We start from the raw sequence: 12,779 nt of genomic DNA on the forward strand, positions 1-12,779 counted from the left end.
CATCTTAGAATTTCATCTAAATAGTGTAATACTGCGACTAGCTGAGTTTTTATTTTTACTCAAGATACTTTTTAAAATTTATTCATGCTGGTGTGTGTAGATCTAGATCATTTTAATTGCTGAAGAATATTTCATTGTACCATCATTGATATATTCAATTGCATACCAACTGTTATTTAGAGTGTTTCTAGGTTTTTGTCATTATAAGTAGTGCTGCTATTTAAATCTTCTTCAATTCCTGTGTATCAGTTTCTTAGGGCACATACCTGAAAGTGGAATCACTGTGTTATGGCAATGTACATCTTCACTTTCATTACGAATTGCCCAATTGGTTTTTAAAGAGCTAGTTTCAATTTACAGTTTCTCCAAAACTTTATGTGAGCTCCCTCTTACTCTCATCCTTGGCAATTTAATCTTTTCTAAAATGCAGTGTGTAAAATGGTATTTTATAGTTGTTTCAATTTATTCTGCCTTTAATATTGGAGAGGGTGACCATTTCCCTCTATGTATATCAGCCATTTGGGGTTTCTCTCTTGTTATTTGCCTGTACATATCCTTGACAATTTTTCAATTTGGTGGTGTCTCTTTTTCTTATTGGTTTGTTTGACTCACTGTTCTCCTTCCTCTGGGTGATGCAGTACTCCTGGGTAACAGCAAAGGTAGAGAGAACTATTTAAGCCTAGATTGCTACCAACTCAAGCCAAATTACCACATTCCTAGGAGATGGGTCTGATTTCCTTGAACTTCCATCTCTTCCCAGTAGAAGATCTAGATGAAACGAGTAAAACAGTTGATAGTGTGGCTATAGAACTGCAGGGTTTGTATTCCATGGTTTGTTTCTTACACTGGCTTAGCCAGCATCACTGGATGCTGGAACTAGTCAGCATTACCTAGCTGTTTTTCTGAGTTCTTGGGAGCAAGTTAACCCTTCTACATACAACTTAAATTGTTCCCCTTTATAACATCATTCTTGTTATTTTTGCTATTGTGTTTTTAAGGGGGATTCACTAAATCTCTCTTCAAATTACTGTTTATTCCACCCATGGGGTGAGTGAGTCCTAATGCCAGGGAAACCCAGCATGGCTTACACACCTTGCAGCCTTGAACACGCATTTAACTACTTGGCTGTATTCCTTCTGTTTTCCTGGCCTCCTTATTTACATGGTCAAAAAATAATCCAAACCATTTCACACTTCTGCTTGTTCCTTCTTGCTCTCTCTTGTATCCTCCAATAAGATCTGACTTTCTACGAGGCCTAAATAACCTGTTTCAACTGAACCTAATAACTTCTCTGGCTAAGTAGCCATGATGTTTTTCTTGATTTCTTTGTAAGAAGTTGTTCTTTTGATTAATTGCTTATATTTAATAATTTATAGAAACTTTTTGAGATTAGCTAAAGATACATCCTTTTCATAAATCTTTTTAAACTCCTGTCTTTGAAGTTGGTTTATTATCTCCTACTTTTCAGATTCCAATTTATTAATGTCTGCTCTTTAACATATTTCCTTTCTACTTATTTTCAACATTTCTGTGTATTTTATCTTGGGTTTTTCATTGTAAGTATCATATAACTAGATTTTAAAAATCCAATCAGATAGTCTTTGTCTTTTAATAGATAAATGTAATCCACTTTGTACGTGTGTGTCTGAGATTATAGACATTTTTGACTATAATCTCATAGACCCACTGACTTGCCAACAACAATCAAGGCTCAACTACAACAGGAGGGCACATGCAATAGACACCTCTGGAGCACCCAGAGTAGGTGATCAGGGAGACTGCTCTAATAGGCCACACAGGGCACCTACTACATAAGGCCACCAGCCAAGATTGGGAGACGTAGCAGATCTACCTAATACATAGAAACAAACACAGAGAAGCAGCCAAAATGAGAAAACAAAGAAACATGTCCCAAATGAAGAACAGGTGACAGCTCCAGAAAAAGAACAAAATGAAATGGAGGCAAACAACCTACTAGATACAGAGTTCAAAACACTGATTATAAAAAGGCTCAATGAATTTAGGGGAAGAATAAATGATCTTAGTGAAAACTTCAAAAATAGATAGTAAGCATAAAAAAGGACATAGAAACCATAAAAAAGGACCAGCCAGAAATGGAAAGTACAATAACCAAAATGAAGAATAAAATACCTAGAAATAAATTTAACCAAGGAGAAAAAAGACCTGTACTCAGAAAATTATGTCATTGAAGAAAGAAATTAAAGAAGATACAAATAAATGGAAACATATACCATGCTCATGAATAGAAAGAATTAACCTCATTAAAATGTCCATACTACTCAAAGCAATCTACAAATTCAATGCAATCCCTATCAAAATACCAATGGCATTTTTCACAGAACTAGAACAAATTATTCTAAAATTTATATGGAAACGTAAAAAACCCAGAATAGCCACAGCAATTTTGAGAAAGAAGAATAAAGTCGGAGGTATCACACTACCTGATATCAAACTATACTACAAGGCTATAGTAATGAAAACAGCATGGTACTGGCCTAAAAACAGACACATAGATCACTGGAACAGAAGAGAGAACCTAGAAATAAACTCACACCTATATGGTCATTTAATATATGACAAATAAAAATATACAAGGGGGTAAAGACAATCTATTTAATAAATGATGTTGGCAAAATTGGACATATACATGTAAAAAGAATGAAACTGGACCATCTTTTTACACCACATACACGAATAAACTCAAAATGGATTTAAGATTTATATGAAAGACACGAAAGCATAAAACTCCTAGAAAAAAACATAGGCAGTAAACTATCTGACAGTGCTCTTAGTGATATTTTTTCCAATATATCTTCTCGGACAAGGGAAACAAAAGAAAAAATAAACAAATAGGACAACATCAAACTAAAAAGTTTTGCACAGCAAAGGAAATGAAAGGAAAGGAAAAGAAAAGAAATGACAGCCTACTGAATGGAAGAAGGTATTTGCCATATACATTAGATAAGGGGTTAATATCCTAAATTTATCAAGAACTCATACAACTCAACACCAAAAAAAGCAAATAATCCAATTAAAAAATGGGCAGAGGATCTGAATAGGCATTTCTCCAAAGAAGACATAGAGATGGCCAATAGACTTATGGAAAAATGCTCAACATCACTAATCATCAGAGAAATGCAAATTAAAACCACAATGAGATATTACCTCACATATGTTAGAGTCGCTATGATACAACAAATCAAAAAACGGTGTGTTGGTGAGGATGTGGAGAAAAGGGAACCCTTGCACACTATTATTGATGGGATTGCAATTTGATATAGCACTATAGAAAACAGTTTGGAAGTTCCTCAAAAAATTAAACATAGAACTATCTTATGACCCAGCAATTCCATCTTTGGGTATTTATCTGAAGAAATCCAAAACACTAATTCGAAAAGATATGTGCAGCTCTATTTACAATAGCAGAAGCAACCTAAGTGCCCATCAATAGACAATTTGATAAAAGAAGCTGTGGTACATATGTACAAAAGAATATTACTCAGCCATAAAAAAAAAAAAATGAAATTCTACCATTTGCAATGACATGGAAGGACCTAGGTGATATTATGCTAAGTGAAATAAGTCAAACAGCAAAAGACAAATACCATATGATTCCACTTATATGTGAAATCTAAATAACAAGATAAATGAACAAACAAAATGGGAACAGACTTATAGATTCAGAGAACAAACTGGTGGTTGCCAGATGGGAGAAGGTTTAGGGGGCTGAGTGAAAAAGAGGAAGGTATTAAGAAGTACAAATTGGTAGTTACAAAATAGTCATGGGGGTGTGAAGTACAGCATAGAGAATATAGTTAAAAATATTGTAATAACTATGTATAGTGCCAGGTGTGTACTAGAGTAATCAGGGGGATCACTTCTTAAATAATATAAATGTCTGCTCACTATTCTGTAAACCTAAACCTAATATAAAATAATATTGAATGTCAACTCTAATTGAAAAATAAAAATTAACAATGTACATATATGCCTTAACTTGTTTTTACAAAGTTCAAAATTATTCAGCATCTCTATGATCCTCATAAGTAAGAGAGTGACCGCCACTCTCATGTCCTTGATGATTATTGTCTAGAATTTCGATGACTAATGATATGGTACATGCAGTGCAACTGCCAGAGCAGCCTGGTCCATGCCCTGATAATGAGGTTTGTCTGCTTCCTCTGCCTCAGCCCCAGGAGTTGGTTGCAATTTTGTGGCCTCTCCTGAGTAGGGGAGCTGGGTCGCAGTGCCGGCTCTTAGTTGTGAAAGAGCTCAGCTTTCTTATTTCATGTGGGGCAATTTTACCTCTTTATCCAGCAGTACAGTAACTCCTTGTTACTTCTATCTTTTTCTATATCTGAAGCCAGCAGGCCCTCAGGTCCAGCACAATTTTCTGCATTACAATTGGGTTTCATTTTTAGCCCATAGAAATGATTACTTTGTTCTTTAGTGGGACTATGTTCTTTAGTGGGACTATGTTCTTTAGTTTTTCTTATTTATGTTGGAGCGGGATGGTAAGTGATGCTGAAAGCATGCCCTTATAATGCCAGCTTGACTGCTGCACTCCTGCTACATTCTGAGTTTCTTGAGGGTAAGAACTACTTCTTTCATTTGCATGTCCCCATTAGGAGCATTGTGCCCAGTGTATAAAGTAATGTCAAGAACTGTGATGGGTCTGAAATTTTACAGTACTTCTAAGCTAGCAAGTGAGCTTGCCAGTTTCGTGGATACTGGCAGAAGACATGAGACACCTGGTGAAAGACAAGGACTATTGCTGACAGCAATAGCAGTAGCCAGAGTAGCATAATTTTTAGCAGGTTCTCTGAGCTCCAATTTCCATGAGATGTCATTAGGAAGGTCTGATGTCATCTACATAAAATTATAGGAAAAGACTCTAGAGCTTAAGGAAACTGAATTTGTTTTATAATAGTAAACTTGTCTGCCTTTGTCCTGGAGAGACACACTGTCTTTATCATATTGGACCATAATCACACTTGCCTTTTGAAGAGAGACATTATATCTGCAAAGGCTATTCTCTCTATAAACATCCTTACGAAGATGGTGGTGCTCAGTGCCAATACTCTAAGAAATGCAGAAATGTTAGATACCAAGGGAGAATTGTCTCCCAACAGGCAGCGGTTCAATTAAATCTTCCCTGCAGTTCCGTTATGTGCATAAATGCATTGTAGTTATAGTAGTATAGTAAAAGCAGAAGAGCCATAGAAATAGATGGTAGATTTTTAGTGTTGTCTGTGGCTCTAGGTGTAAAAGGCAGTGAATGCAGGAAGAACCTTGTCTCTTTTCACATGCAATAGGAGAATAGGCAGTAGGACGAGACACAGGCCTGTCAAGAATAGGTCCCATAGGACCCCACAACTTCTACTGGTCAGCCTTGATCCATAGCTTGTGTTGCTTCCACCTTCAGTACTGCGGCCACCACTGCTACTCTGCCAGTTCCATAAAGAATGCTCTATTTTTTTTTTTTTGCAACATTGACTCAAGATTAAAGATCTTACCTGAATGTATCTGGTTGGATGAGCCTAAGGCACAGAAGCTGATTTCTTGAGGATTTATTCTGAGAAGTAGGCTCAGATTTTCACCAAGATGCTTATGGTGGGACAATAAAAAGAGAATTCAGATCCTGAGCCCATGCTTTGTTTTAGCACACATGTTCCTACATGCAGGCCCAAGGAAAAGCTTCAAGACTAAGTCTATTTCCATAAGCAAAAGGCCGGGAAAGACTGAAGAAGAGACTGGTCATTTTAGTCTGGTAATTCATAGAGTTCATTAAGGGCGACTTACATACAAGGCATGTCTTGGGCAGCTGCAAAACAGAATGGAACCCCGCACTGCTTGGCAGGGACCAAAGAATTACATAGGGTAGATGGTGGAGTAGTCACGGGTACTAGTTTGTGAATGCTACCTGTATGGGAAGTTACTTTACCTTCTTGACCAGGTCAGGATATAAACCTGTTCTAGGAACCAGCCCATAGCAGGAGTCAAGGGAGGGGTGCTAATTTATGTCAGAACGAACATCAGTTATGATCAAATAATCCGTAAGGGGATCTTGCAGAAAGCAACCTTTATTCTGGTCCAGGTCCAGCTTTCAGGACAGGCAGTGGTTATGTCACAGAACAGTCTCTCCCTACACCACCCCTCATGACCAGCTCTTACCATCTCACACATCCGCTCCTTCCGTAAGGTGCCCTGAGTGGTCAGTGAGGGGTTACAGTAGCAGAGAGGCAGCTTGTTTGGTTGCCAACTGACTGCATTGGAGATGCGGTTTACAGCAACAATATAGACACATACAACAAAAGAGACAAATTAAAGGAGCAGTCCATGTATTAGTAACAATTTTTCCCATCATCCCTCACCCCCAGGACCCAAATCAGTGGGTTAGTAGGTCACCTAGGCTTGGGGCCAGATTGTTTAAGGCATTTACTTGAGTTTTCAAATGTGCTAACAAAGGAGAAATATTAGCAGATTCATCTGGTATAAAAACACAACATTTAGTTTAGATAATGGCACAGGTCTCCCCCATACCCCAACTCCCCGTCCCCCCCCACCCCACACACGCACCCGTAGACACAGGAAGAGCAGACATCTAAGGTCAGAGAGACTTGTATTGGGAGGTCTTCTTTGTGAGAATTATACTCATAACCTGATCTTTAGCTGTTAATGTGGCTGCAGTCTTTGGAACCACGTTAGGCTGTGTAAACCATATATATTGGCCGGGGAGGAAGTAGAGCTCTCTGGAGGGGGATTATTCCAAACTAGGACCCTTACCTTCTCCCCTCTTTCAATGGTGCATGCACAGGTCTCCATATAGACTCATCTCCACGGGTCCTGACTGCATTAGGATGACAGGGTCCCACCAGACACTGAGTACTTCCTCCCCACCCAGGGCCCCGAAGTAATTGACCCAACCCATTGGAACTCCCACTGCAGATTCCAGTAAGTGGTCCTTGTTCCAGGGAAAATAGGGCTTGGCACCCTCATTACATTAGCTCGTTGGTCCATGGCAAGCATCGGGACTATTGCTGTGCCCTTCGTTTTACACACCTTTAACATGTTGAGTGCCTCAGCCTGAGTTCTCAGCCTGGCATATGGAGTAATAGGTCCCATAGGTTGGTTATTTAAATGTACTAATGCTTGGAAAGCACCTTCATCCACCTCGCCAAACTAGGTTTTTCAGTTAATAACTTTATCTGTTATTTAAAGACACCGTTTATTCATTCCATCAACCCAGAGGACTGTGGGTTATATGGGAGATGGAACCTCCATTCAATTAACTACATTGACCAGGTCACTCTTTTTCAAAGGCAGTCCTGCCTCCTTAGCTATGCCTCATCCTATAGTGCCCACTCTTCCAGTTTATACAATCTGCAGTGTCAACTGGTAGGTCAGTTGCTAAAATGAGCATTTTTGACAAAGCATCTGCTTTCTGGTTAACTGGAAATATATATGCCTTATGGACAGAGATATGGAAGACGACAAGATCAGCCTCAGGCTCTTGTAGGTGAGCCCAAATATCTTTCCACATCTCTTGTCCCCATAAAGATTTGTTAATAATTATCCCCGCAGCCATTTCCATTATCCAAGCCATAAAGTCAGTTTCTTTAAAATGATACAACTGTCAGTTCACAGGATCAGCAGCTAAAGTTCGTGTGTGATCACCAACCAGGCAGCTCTTAATTCAGCCCATTGACTACTGCTTTTCCTGTTTCCATCCAGTGTCAGTGGATCATTGGATGGCAACTGCTGTCCAAGTAGACAGATTACCCTAGCTAGAGCTGTCAGTATATTAAGCTCTAGCCAGAATTTTTTCCTATTTCTTCTTTATAGATTGCAGGGGCTAGCACAGGATAGGAGTAGGAGAATTTGAAGGGTCTGTATATTCCGCATCTCTAGGGAGAGAAGACTATTTGACACAGTACTCCTCTGCTGTAGGTAGGCATGCCATTTCGTCAATGTAGGATCTGAGCCATGGCAGAGTCAGGTAGGGGAACATATTGTCGATCCATTCCTTGATGGGAAGGGAAATTCTTACTGTTACTGGCTGCTCTTTAGTAAGAAGCTCCACCTGCAGGAGTGTGCTGTATCTACTGCCAATAATTGCTGTTCTATTGGTGTGTATCTGACATCTGTCCCTATCCACAATTGGGACCAAAATCCAAGGGGCACTCTCTCCTTTTGTTGGTTTTTGCCACGATGCCCAGACCTCGCTTTCCAGGGGTAGTAAAACATCTAATTCAAGTGGCAGCCCCACTTGGGAGATTCCAAGGGCTTTAATCTATTTGACCAGTATTTTTGCTTTATCAAAGCAGCCTCTAGTCCAACTCCTCAGTCCAATATATGTCCCTTTTAACTAGGCAATATAATGAGTTACAGCATTGCACTAAATAGGGTATAAATGTTTGTCAGTACCTCCAAATTCCCACAAAAGCCTTTACTTTGGTCACATTTTTCGGTATGAGGTCGGCTTGTACTTAGTCTATGACAGGCTCAGGAACAACGTGGGTCTTACCCAATCATACAACTCCCAAGACTTGACTGTGCGCAGTGCCTGGCCCTTGAATTTCCTGCAGAATCATTGTCCATCTTCTCTGTTGTAGGTGATCCAGCAAGGCCTCATAGGTTTTCTGCAGCAGAGGCAAGTCTTCACAGGTTAACATTATGTTATCAATGTAATGAACCCGTTTCACAGAGGTCGGGAAGGAAAAAAGTGACAGGTCCCAAGCCACCATCCCATGGCATATAGTGGGGCTATGTAAACAGCTTTGAGAGAGCTCTTGGAAGGAATACCCAAGTGGGAAACACATTTTCTAACAGTCTCTGTTACTGTTAGGGCATCAACCTTGTGGTAGAGAAAGACTTCAGCTCATCCAGAAAATATACATACAACAAGAACATATCGATAATTCATACTTAGTGGTGGTTGAATGAAGTCCAGCTTAAATGCACTATGGTGCATAAAGGAATGCAAAAAAATGAAAAACAGAGTTTGCCAGGGAGCCTAGAAGAAACACGTGACTATCTTGGGGTTCTCATGGCCCCTACTCTTTACTTTACAGTTATTGTTTACCCATCTTAATTTCGCCTTATTTAGGAGCAGACTGTTGCCATGTTACAAGGACATCAGAACCACAGAAGTCTGAAAATAAGGGATCACTTTTGGAGAATGGACTTTATCTACATGTGCCACAATCTTTGTATGTTTTGTTGCTGCTGCCTTTTCATGAAAGTCAGCTAGGGCATTTCAAATACAGAAGGTTAACTTTTACTACAGAGAACATTCAGTTTTCTTAAGTAATCAAAGACCTGATTAAAACAACATAAAACAGAAAATTGTTTTGATAAAACAGAGAATCTTTTCTTTCTAGGCGGAAAACTTGTTATAATACCTTATCAGAAGCAGACCCATAGTTCAAGAAAACTTTGTTCTTTTAACAGAAAGAGAACCGAACTTTAATTTGCATCAGCTTACATTTGATATTTAAATTCACTTAATTAAATCCATTCTAATCTTAGCCACCTTGACTACACATTAAAATTTTTCTCCAAAGAATTATTTTTCACAAAATTTTTACATTTATTGCCAAAGATTTCGATTAAAAACTTTATATTCTACTTAAATATTTAATTTATTAACTCTTAACAGTTATGTGTAGGTTACCCATAAAATCTTCATGAGTTTTTGGACAAAATTAGCCATATTCTAAGTTATTATTATTGCTAACAAGCTTATAATTAATGTTGATAACTCTAAATACATATCCATTTTAATTAAACCAACATATTTAAAGTAGCTTTAATATCAAATATTTTCCCAGGTTACATGATACTGAAAAGCATTTGAGTTAGTTTCTATGTTTCTGAGAGTTTTAGAATACCTAATCCTTAATTTATATAAGAACTTAACTCCTTTAAGCCAATTAAACATAGTTCTTTTACAAGTTAGCAACCATCTGGGAGTAGGAAATACTGTGCAGATACAACACATACACAGACACGCATGAACATACAAACAGATGCAAACAGATACCTCAACTCAAGTCTGCCATAAAAAACATGGAGTCCCTGCTCCTACTTTTATCAGCTAGTCCTGTTGCCGACAGAGCTGTAGACATTCTAATATTTTTTTCTAATTTCAATTCTTCTAATTTTCTAAACCTGGCTTCTGAGTCTAGCAGGGCATCAATGGCTTACCCACAGCGGCAGTAGTAAGCTTTTCTTCCTTGCAGCAGTATGTAATGTGTCGTTCCTCAAACAAATGCATAAGACCAGCTTGCATTTCATGGGCATCCCCATACTCACACAGCAGTCTGCATGTACCTAACATACAGGCCACCACTCCCGACATGGAAGTAGATGGCCAACGTGAGATTGCCCCCCCGTGGATACCTCTTTTCAAGGCCTATCCCTTCGGTTTCCTGTCTGGCTTGCCAGTTGTTCGTATATCAGACCCAGGGAAAAGCCCCAAGACTGAACTCTACCTCTGTAAGCAGAGAGGAGAGAAAGACTGAAGAAAGAGCCTGGTCTCTCCAGTCTGGTAATTAATAAAATTTATTAAGGGAAACGTACATGCAAGGCATGTCTTGGGCATCTGCGAGACAAAATGGATCCCCATACACCTTGGCAATTTTAAAGTGTAGTGGGTGGTATAGTCATGGGTACTAGTACATGAGTGTATGAGAAGTTACTTTACGTACTTGACCAGGTAATACAATAACCTGTTCCAGGAACCAACTCATATTAGAAGGCAAAGGGGCTACTGATTTATGTCAGAATGAACATCAGTTATGATTAGACAATCTGTAAGAGGAGTTTGCGAAAAGCAACTTCTGTTCTGGCCCAGGTCCACCTTGTGGAACAGGCAGCAGTCACATCATGGAACAGCCTCTCCTCAACAACACATCTTTGATAGCAGCTAATATGTGAATTAGTCTGTGTTGCTTTGATTCAAGAGCTAGTGGACATAAAGACAGATGATTTTGTTTTTATATGCATTGCTTTTTGTAAGCACCACAGCACATATATGTGTCACATAAGCCCCTGCAGGTATCCATCACTCATGGGACAGACCTATCAGGTTGAGTACGATGTACTAGCCTCTCTGACTATAAAATCTGGTGTGAGGAAGCAGGTAACTTTTACCTCTCAGAAGTCCTCATCAAGCACACATATTTTTAAGTAAGATCAGCATCAAAGGCAGGACCTCATTTATCTCCCATATCTAGGAACACCTTAGACCTTCACACACCCGATCCTCTTTTTCCAGCTGATTTGGACCTGGACCACGTTTCATGTAGGAATCTGTAGAGGCAACTGTTGCTCAAGGACAAAGTCCCCTGACATTCTGCATTTGGGGAGGGGAAAGCTCTGGGACAAAGGAAAGAGTTTAACACTGGGAGTATGTGGCTCCAGACCATTCCCATCAATTATCTCTCTGAAGGAAGGGCTCCCTAGGATGTCCTGTTCAGCTTCCACATTTGCCTTTTCCTCTGTTTCCTTGTTCAGCCCTGCTCGGGGACACTATGGTGTTCATGACCTTTTAGTCATTGCCATGACCAGGTGGGCAGCCATGTTCTTTATCCTCATATGTTTCACTCTACTTTAATGTACAATGCTCTTTTATTCTTGACTGAAATCATTGTTTAAACAAAGTTAATGGCTGACCCAGGCCCAATATCGCCCTTGAAAAAATGTTTATCTTGAGAATCCTCTAAATCAGTTGTGCATAGTTGGAAATTGTCTCTTATTGAGTCCTAAGTCTGGCATAAATTGAATGTACTTGAAATCTCAAAGAGAAACACCTTAGTATAGTTGATAATACTGTGTTTCATGGTGGAACCGATATCATGAAGAGAGGATGAAGGAACAAGATAGTGCAAAAGTTAGTGCATAGAACAGGGATGAGAGGGCACAGAGCCTTCAAGAGCACAAGCATTTCTCATGAGGCATCGGGTGGATGCCAGGCATAAACCATGTCAGGAAATTAAGGTGCAATGGATGGGAGGAGAGAATACAAATATTGATTCTGACATTAGAGTTAAACTTGATTCTTTTTTCATATTTTTATCGACATATCACTAATATATAACATTATATTAGTTTTAGGGATACAATATAATAATTTGATATTTGTATATATTGCAAAATGATCACTACAATAAGTCTAGTTAACATCCATCACCACACAGTTATAATTTTTGTTCTTGTGTTCAGAACTTTTAAGAACTACTCTCTTAGTAACTTTGCAATATATAAGAGTATTATTAACTATAGTCATCATCTGTGTATTACAACCTGATTTATTTTATAGCTGAAAGTTTGTAGCTTTTGACCACTTTCATCTATTTTGCTCACTCCTCACCCCTGACTCTGGCAACCACCAATCTGTTCTCTGTATCTATGAGTTCAAGTTGTTTGTTTGTTTTTAGATTCCACATATAAGTGAGATCATATGGTATTTGTCTTTCTCTGGCTTATTTCACTTAGAATAATGTCTTCAAGATCAATCCATGTTGCAAATGGCAAAATTTCCTTCTTTTATGCCTGCGTAATATTCCATTATGTATAAGTGTACTACATTTTCTTTATCCATTCATCCATTGATGGGTACTTAGGTGTTTCCATGTCTTGTCCATACTGCACTGGGGGTGCAGGTATACTTTCAAGTGGGTGTTTAAACTTGATTCTTTTAAGTGACCCAGAACACAGATGCCACCAACTAGAGGAGCCAATGTCAGACAGAT

At 38.8% G+C, this 12,779-nt stretch overlaps 1 protein-coding gene across 2 annotated transcripts in view; it reads left to right on the top strand.

The window, feature by feature from the left end:
- The window catches only part of CALN1 (calneuron 1), a 514,614-nt gene that overhangs the window by 359,787 nt on the left and 142,048 nt on the right, over window positions 1–12,779 (top strand). The window lies entirely within an intron of this gene.

The sequence above is a fragment of the Pteropus alecto genome, unplaced genomic scaffold (genome assembly GCF_000325575.1).
Source record: "Pteropus alecto unplaced genomic scaffold, ASM32557v1 scaffold68, whole genome shotgun sequence".
In the NCBI taxonomy this organism is placed as follows: Eukaryota; Metazoa; Chordata; class Mammalia; order Chiroptera; family Pteropodidae; genus Pteropus; species Pteropus alecto.